We start from the raw sequence: 9911 nt of genomic DNA, 5'->3' as shown, positions 1-9911 counted from the left end.
TACTAGGAAGTGTCTAGCCATCTGGTAACTGGATGCCTAGCCTGCGTTCTAGCCGTCTGGCTACTTGAGATCTAGCCTATCCTCTAGGATTTTTCTAGGTGTCCGGTAATCAATTTGTTTATGAATAGTGCAACAAATTTATTAGACAGATATATATTTACCTGTAAACGAATGCTAAGCTGAATTCAAATCTTAATCACGATAGGTTAGAAACTGTGTTTTAACCAGATAAAAACAGATGTGTGACAAATTCATAATGGCGAAATGGTTAAAACAAAAAAATCAGTAACCAAAATTTTAACGTTTTTTGCAAAATGAATGTTTTAAGAAAATTTGACTCTTCACTTATACAAATCCAATAAATATTCAGTCATATACACAGAACACAGTTTTAATTAATAGTCGTTATTTAAAAAGAATACTATATTTTGTAGAACGCTTTTAAACCGACAGTAACTTTATCTATAAGCAGCAGTCAGTTAACTAGAACGTTTGAAGACTCTAGAGAATTACTAATCAAAACCACATTAAGAAGAGTGAATGATCTGTCGCTCGTGCTGAATATATCGCTTCTTTAAACACGTTGAACTTTTTTTTTTTACCTCACCATGCAGGATGTTGACAAAATCAACAGGAAATGCCGGTAATGGAAAGTACAATAAACCGTGTATTTAGCCTACCCGCCGTAAGTGTGATGTATACGTTGGAAACGGTGATATATACATAAGCATTTAAGTGAGCCTAGGATAAAATATTGTTCTACACTTTGATATGAATAGAAAAAATGTCTTGGTCAGTTTACGGAATATTGTACAAAGAAGTATGTTTTCAGCAAGCTTTTGAAAGCAGCCAGCTTGTCAGCATCCCACTTTTTCCCCATTTTTATGATGTTAAGATATTTTTTCATTAAACCTTTTATTTTGTCCATTATTCATTTAGGTTTCTGTCCATTCATTTGTCAGTTACAAAAGGTAGATCCAGCAATAACTTTAGTTTTTCCATTTAACCTGGTACATGTAGGTAGAATGAGGACACTATGCAAAATACGCTGACCATTTTGCTTTTATTTTGTTGCTACATTTAAATATATGGTTACTATAGGAACTGTAAAATTATGCATATATTATTAAAATTGTCCAAGATTATAAAATTATGCTTCAGGTAGGCAAAAGCCTTGTAATAAACATGTCATTAGTAATACAATTTTCACTGAGTTTTTTTATTTTTCAGGTTATGCTGATTGTCAGGAAGAACAGGTAAGCATTCAGGAACTTAATTCATAACAAAGATAAAGTTAGCTGAAGTAACTCTCTGACTCATGCTGTAGAGCGCTTTATAAGGAAAGTAATGGGATAAAAATTTGTTTATTTCTACACTTAATCTCCCAAATAACTTCACAAAATTTTTATTGTTCTCAAATTATGATGCTTTTTTACTTTGACATGCTGTAACCATTGCTTCTTTTATCTACAGAATTGAGAGATTGCGACATCATCTGATGCCCCTTTACAATTTTGATCCACAAGAGGAAGATTGGGAATCTGAACTGCTTGATGATAGAGGTCGGAGAATGTACAACAAAGAAGGGGTATACATTTTTATTGCTCTAGAATTTATCTAGGAGTATTATTTTTATCTTATTTCTAAATCTCTGGTCTACAGTATTTCCTTAAAGGTGGTTAATCAGACTTTGGTCAGCTAATGGATTTGTTCAAAAGTTTACCAACTGTCAGGTCATGTGCACTTATTTGTGTTCATCAAATTCTTAATACACGTCAGACTATCACTGGAAGTATTCTTAAAATTTGATTTTCCTATCCTCTTTGCCCAACCAAGATAGGGTTACTTTAGCATAAGTATGAATTAAACAAACATATTTTGTCCAATGATTCATATGAATGTAAGCACTCTTGTATTAAAGTTGTCAAAGATTTGCCAAATTTAATTAGAACTGCAAGTTTATAAAATTATTACCTCCCTATGTCTATCTTGGTTATGCTGCCAAGACAGATTGAAAATAGATAAAAGGCGCGTAGCTTAGAGGACCTTATTCATAGTATGCCGGGTGAAGTAGGCGGGTATCCTCCCCCTGTGATTTTTTTAAAAATGAAAACGGCAAATGGTGCATTTTGGAGTATATTTGAAGTAAATACAATGAACTTAAACCTTGTTGTTTTTTTTTAAATAAATTTTATGCAAAAGGTATTATTTAAGTAGACCTACACGCATGTGAAAAACAATGCAACAGGTCCGCATGTAGTCTAAAGAGACATTTTTATGATAGATATTTTTCAGTACATACAATAGAATCAAGCCAGTATACACTCTAAAAACAGAGCAAATCTCCTATCCATTTTCTATGCAAAGTGACTGATCATTTGAATAAAGTAAATGGTCTCATTTCTAAATACATCGGTTAAAAAATGCAGACTTTTGTCATAACCTCTAAATAAATCAACAAAGACATATCGAGGGTGATATTGAAAATGTTCTAAGTGTCTCTTTGGAATTTTTGGTTTAATGTTCACTTTCATAATAAGCCTGAAGTAACCCTCATTGTTTTCAGTAGTTCAGAAATTTCTATGCATTATGTAATGGTTTCATCAGATTTCTACAGACGTTCTTATGAAAACAATGCGTAAGGCCAAACAAGATTTGCAGAGATGTTGTGATGTCCTGTTGCATTGATATTGATGTTATTTCATTTCAGTCTGTTGATTTGTTCAAATTTACATTGGTTATTAGGTTACTCCTAATTTTTGAAAAGCCCAAATTTAGTGTGCTCGTGCTCACGTGAATACAAAGCCAAATGGCGGACATTACAGCCCAGAGGCATGCCTTCATATGGCGCATAGTCCTGAAAAACACTTGACACCGGCATACATACAAAGACAAAGACGCATATATTTAAATGAAAAACCTGAAACATTTAGACATTTTAACTATGAGTTGCGTACAACATCCTCTGTTAAATAATATAGGCTCCTTATTGTAACCAAATAGATATCATGCTTCAGATTAGCCAACTGATTGTGTATGCTTGCCAGATTTTCATTACGCAGCTACGCGCCTGGATGAGTTTCAAAGCTATAAGCTGTTTTTGAACTTGCCTTTTATTTCAAATACAAATGTAAAACTAGGAATTCTATTGAAATCAAAATAATTACCAATAGTCCACTTTTTTAAATACTTTTACTCAAAGAGCTATAAAAAAACAAATAGATCGGCAACTTGAAAGGCATATAGAGCAAATCTCGCCAACGTCACGTGGCAGCTTCTTTGTTTTACTTTAAAGGGAGATAATTATAAAATTTCATAAAAAGTCATAAAATATAGTTCCAATAGGAATCTAATTATATGTGATGGGTCTTTTTGTTCCTTAAATAAATATCTAATATAATATATGAAAACTAAAAAATGTCTTCAAATGTTGCTCCAATGTGATTGACCACCCTTAAAACCATTATTCTGTAAGTATTTACTCTAAATAGAATAGAAAACTAAGCGGAAGGACATGAAAGAAGTTTACAAACTCTCTAGTCAGTGTGATGTAATGAAATAATGTGATGTTTACAGGTTTTAAGATAGTGTTTTTGTTTAAAAAAAATAATCAGAAGCCAACATGTATATGAAATATTTAATCGGTGAAAACACCACTTAATGGTCCGAAGAAGATTGAAACGGTTTATATGTAGAAACATTTTTTGTTCATTTAAATGCCCTAGTTTCAGCGGGCTTCAGTATCATTTTAAATCCACTAGCTATGGTTTGTAGTTCTACAGTCCAAAGAAAGATGTATTATTTTATTAGAAAAGATAATATTTATGCTGACTAAGTAGACTTTGTGGAATTTTGTCAAAATGCAGTTTGTTGAACATGTATTGCTGTATCAGGATGATTAGATCTGACTGTAACTGGTCAACTTTTCCTGTTTGCCTGTCTTTCTGTCTGTCAGTCAGAGCTAAGAAATGGATATCTCTTTAGCAATACACACGATAGATAAATATAAATTTGTGCATTCCATAGTTTCTCTTACATGGCTGAAAAGAGCAATAGAGAGTTAAGTATTCATACAGATAATTCTGACCTTGTCTGCACTCTATTCATACATCAAATATATCTATTTCAGAGTACAAGTTCTATGTCCCCACAGCTTCAGTTTAATACCTAGCAGCAGTGGAACTTCCAACTTACAGCTTTAGATCCATCAGCCATTCATATTATAGTAGTTGAATGTGGGGCCAAGGTCATAATAATAGTTGTGTCATCACAGATATAAACTTCACAGTGTGCTGCTTCTTCTCTGATTGAATCGCATTTGTGTTATATTTGATGGGAAATTCTCTCAAGACCACAGAGGATGTCAGGATAATACCATCACAAGAAGGAGATTGTTTAGTTCTATGTTTTAAATTTTTGCAGCTGTTGGGAGTTTTTATAGTCAGTATAGATGATTCTTTTATATGAAGGGTATGTAGACAGTCCTTAAACTAGATTACAACATCATCATGAAAGCTTCGAAGGGGCATCCCTCCAGATATCCATCAAAATATCACTTTTTTTCAAACAAATTTTCACACATCAGTTTTATTGTGCCCACTCAACCCCCACCCCCCACACCCCCGAAGAAGATTAGGTATATTTTCTTGTTTGTCTGGTGGTCTGTCAGTCTGGTTGTAGTTCCATAGACCATTTGACTAGAGAATACCTAGTCTCATAATGATCAAACCTCATCGGATGATTGCTTGTGGTCTGCAGATGATCACTGTTGTTTTGGGGGTCAGTAGGTAAAAGGTCATATTGGCCTTGTGACTAAAACTGGTTTCTGCTCATTTAGTGAAGAATGCTTTTGGCCTACAATGACCAAACTTCAAAGGAGGAATACCCTTGAACAGTGACCTTGAAATTGAAAACAGTTTCCCATAAATATCTGGAGCACTCTTGAGCTAAAGGTTCTCAAATTTCGTAGAATGATTTTCCTGTGGTCAAGAAATGACTGGTGTTGTTTTTTACCTCAAGCCGTTACCTCAAGTGTCAAGGTCAAAAAGTGAATTGAGATTGAAAATGATTTTTGATTAATTACTGGATAAGGCTTGTGTCTATGGCATTCAAACTTTAAAGGATGACTGCCTGCAATCAACAGATGACTCCAGTTGTTTTTGAGGTCATAACTTTAAGTCAAAGGTCAAGATCTCAGCATACAAAATTACATACCCATTCAGGTAGGCCTTCATTGGGGAAGTTGGGTTGGCATTAAGTGCTACAAACAGCTCTTTTTACTTTTTGCTTACTCTGGAGGTGTGTCCCTTTGTATTAACACAATAATTTATTTTCTGCACTGCTTTTTATTGATCTCAGAGATCCTGCTTAACTTTGAGAATAAATACATGCAGTATTTTTAAGCTTTTAAGCCATTTTTCTAAGTTTTGCTTAAATTGATACTGAGAAATCCAATGTAGACATTTTTCTGAGGTATATAATGTAGCGTGTTTTTAAGATACATGGTTATTTCTCAGACAATATTTTGGTGTAAGATATGATGTGATAGTACACTGTCAAATTATTTTGTAACATTTTTAGCTCGACTATACGAAGTATGGAGAGCTATCCTACTCGACCCGGCGTCAGCGTCCTTCCTCGTCTGCACTTTGGTTGAAGTTTTGATGCACTTCCTTTTGTTATTACTTGATGGATTTACTTCAAACTTAAAATAAATGTTCCTCTTCATCACCAACATCATTTGGCACAAGGGTCATAACGCTGGCACCAATATTTCATGAATTATTCCCCCCTTTTTACTTAGAGTTTCAGGTTAAAGTTTTGGTGCACTTTCACTTTATCTCAGTTATTATTAAATGGATTTGATCCAAACTTAAATAGTTGTTCAACATCATCACTCACATCATATGACACAAGGGCTATAACTCTTGCACCAGTATTTCATGAATTATCCCCCTTTTTACTTAGAAATTTAGGTTAAAGTTTTGGTGCACTTACACTTTATCTCAAATGGATATGATTCAAACTTAAAATAGTTGTTCAACATCATCACTTACATCATATGACACAAGGGCTATAACTCTTGCACCAGTATTTCATGAATTATCCCCCCTTTTTACTTAGAGTTTCAGGTTAATGTTTTGATGCACTTACACTTTATCTCAGTTATTACTAAATGGATTTGATTCAAACTGAAAGTAGTTGTTCCACATAATCTCCCACTTCATATGTCACAAGGTCCATAACTATGGTACCGATACTTAATGAATTATCCCCCCTTTTACTTATAATTTCAGGTTAAAGTTTTGATGCACTTTCACTCTATCTCAGTTATTACGAACTGGATTTGTTTCAAACTTAAAATAGTTGTTCAGCATCATCACTCACATCATATGGCACAAGGGCCATAACTCTTGCACCAGTATTTTATGAATTATCCCCTCTTTTACTTATAATTTCAGGTTAATTTGATGCAATTTCACTCTATCTCAGTTGTTACTGAATGGATTTGATTCAAACTTAAAATAGTTGTTCCACCTTATCACCCACATCATATGACACAAGGTCCATAACTCTGACACCCATTTTTAATGAATTATGCCCCCTTTTACTTAGAATTAAAAGTTAATTTTGATGCATTTTCACTATATCTCAGTTATTGCAAAATGGATTTGATTAAAACTTGAAGTTGTTTTTCCACATCATCAACCTTATCACATGACACAAGGTGCATTACTCTTGCACCAATATTTCATGAATTATGCCTCCTTTTTGCATAGAATTATACTTATTTAATGTTTTGATACACTTAATCTTTATCCCTCTTATTACTTAATATTTTTGACACAGACTCAAGCTATTATCCAATATCTTCATCCACATTGGAGTCATTTAACTTTCCAGTGACAGCTCCAGCTTCATCAAATGCGCCCAGTTTCACTATCCAGCATCGAAATAGTCGAGCGTGCTGTCTCCTGTACAGCTCTTGTGTAATTGGCTCTTGGTATGATGAATAATTACCTCAGCCTGTTGCTCACATACTAATTGAAACTTCTAATACCTGTTTTGATATTTTTGGCAATATCTTTCATAATAATAAATATACATTTATCAAGTTTCAGACACAAATAAACAAATATATTGTTGATGTTTTATTAAAATTTCAACAAAATTGATATCTGCACAGACATAATTTATTTTACGTCCTCTATGCATTTTTCAAAAGTCACAAAAATACACATACAACTAGTGTTTTCATAAAAAGAGCAAATATTATTTTTAAGGATTCAGAGGTTTAAATGCTGACTTTTCTTAGATATCTTTTCAGATAGGAAAAAGAGACATTTCATTTTTTGCATATCAGACAGGACACACCAGTGTTTTTACTGGTCCAGGAAATTCCATCTGACAACCCGTGTGTCAGATGATTCTCCTGCTGTAATAGACTTATAACAATCTATGTTTTTGTAATAGATTCATACTGTATGTTGTTTACATAATACTGTGAAATAACTTACTTTCCTTGGCATAAAATTTTGTGGTTTTAATCCAAATGAATATTTCATGGGGACTTAAATTTGCAAATTTCTAAGAAAATGCATTGAAATTTCTTATGTTCATTGAGATTTAATTTGGCGAATTGACACAGCTACCACATCCTTAAAAATTTGTTCCCAATGAAAATTAGTGTTATCATAGTTCCTTATAATTTCCTCTTTTCTCTTGCTCTATGTTTCTTAACTAATGACATATTATTTTACAAAAAATACATAATGTTATGCTGCAGATGATAAAACAAAAATGGATCTCTACATTTTTCTTTGTAATGATGTGACGTCTTTTGTTCGCAAATTTAAATTTCCAATGCTTTATTATACCCCCACCAAACATGTTTAGGGGGGCTATATAGGAGTCAGTTTGGCATGTCCCGTCCTGTCCTGTCCCATCCCGAAATTTATATGCCTGGAAAGATTTTAATTTAACTTCACAATATTATTCCTCAAGACCAGATGACGTGTTGAACACATCACCTATGCCTGATGGTCAAAGGTCAAGGTCACAATTCAAGGTCAAAGGTTAGATATTTGGTTTTTGCTCCATAACTTCTATGTGCCTGGAAGGGTTTTGTTACTAAATGGATTTGATTCAAACTTAAAATAGTTGTTCAGCATCATCACCCATATCATATGACACAAGGGCCATTACTCTTGCACCAATATTTCATAAATTATGCCCCCCTTTTTACTTAGAATTTTAGGTAAAAGTTTTGATACACTTTCACTCTATCTCAGTTATTACTAAATGGATTTGATTCAAACTTAAAATAGATGTTCCACCTTATCACCCACATCATGTGACACAAGGTGCATAACTCTGACACCAATTTTTCATGAATTATGCCCCTTTTACTTAGAATTTAATGTTAATTTTGATGCATTTTCACTATATCTCAGTTATTACGATATGCATTTGTTTCAAACTTGAAGTAGTAGTTCCACATCATCACCCACATCGTAATGACACATGGTGCATAACTCTTGCACCAATATTTCCTGAATTATACCTTTTTGCTTAGAATTATACTTATATAGCATTTTGATACACATTTATCTGTACCTCTCTTATTATTTGATATTTTTTAACACAGACTCAAGCTATTGTGCAATATTCATCCACCATTGGAGTCATTAAACACTCCGGTGACAGTTCCTGACAGATTTAAATGTTTTTTGTACACAGGTGTAACATCATAAAATACAGGTCAAGTTTGATTTAAATTGCACCTTCTTGTGGCCATGTCTTTCTTGTGGTTGCCATTCTTCTGTGACAAGACCGTATTGTGGGGATATTCGTCACTCCTGTGACAGTTCTAGTTGTAGTAAGCGAGTATAAGAAATAGTGCTATAAAAATGTTTGATTTTATTTTTACTATAATTTGTTGAATATGGATGACAAAAAAAAGATTCTATCATTGGTAATTGGTATGTATGGGAATATCTGACTTTCAGGAAACTCCTTAAGCGGCAACTTGGCAGATCCTCATTAAGTAGTTACCATAGCGCCAGATACTCCCATCTGCACTTACATCCAGTCAAAGAATCTTGAAGCATTGCTTAGTACTATATTTAATTGTGTTACTACTGCAAATGCCACTCCATCCCCCACTCACCCCCAAATACCATACATTTTTGCTTTAAGAAACATTAATATTTTGGTATTACCAAACTTTCCACTTGAGTCTACAAAAAGCAAAGCTATATTTTAACAATACTATGGCTTTAAGTAATGTTTGCAACAACAAGTTCTATATTTCATCAAAGGAGTGGTTACAGACCAAGAAATAATGTAAAACTTAAAAGTCATTGTATAAATTTATAAATTAATTTGTAAGTCAGTGCCGCAATGTTAAAACTGTATTTTAGAAAATGTAGGTGGACAGGCGATAAAGAATGTTATACATGGAAATGACAAATAATGGGATTTTGTGTTTGTTAGAAGTAAACTGAATGTAGAATTTTCCTATTATTATCAAGTGCTTTGGTTATTTTTACCTCATTGAAATATTTTCAGTATTAAAAATGGCCCCATTAATTCACAGTTTACATTGTTTTTAGCGCACATAGTGACAAGGTGAGCTTTTGTGATCGCCGTTCATCCGTCCGTCGTTGTCTGTCCACAATTTCTTGTGAACATGATAGAAACCACATTTTGCAATCAATTTTAATAAAACTTGCACACAACTTGTATTGGCATAATATCTCTGTTCCTTTAGAAAACTTGTTAGATCCCATCATGGGTTCCAGAGTTATGGCCCCTTAAAGGGCAAAAATTTGCTATTTTGGTTTCTCAACACGATAGAGATCACATTTTGCAATCAATTTTAATCAAACTTGTATTGGCATAATATCTGA

Source organism: Mercenaria mercenaria, chromosome 13, assembly GCF_021730395.1.
Source record: "Mercenaria mercenaria strain notata chromosome 13, MADL_Memer_1, whole genome shotgun sequence".
In the NCBI taxonomy this organism is placed as follows: domain Eukaryota; kingdom Metazoa; phylum Mollusca; class Bivalvia; order Venerida; family Veneridae; genus Mercenaria; species Mercenaria mercenaria.
Note: the sequence above shows the minus strand (reverse complement) of the source record.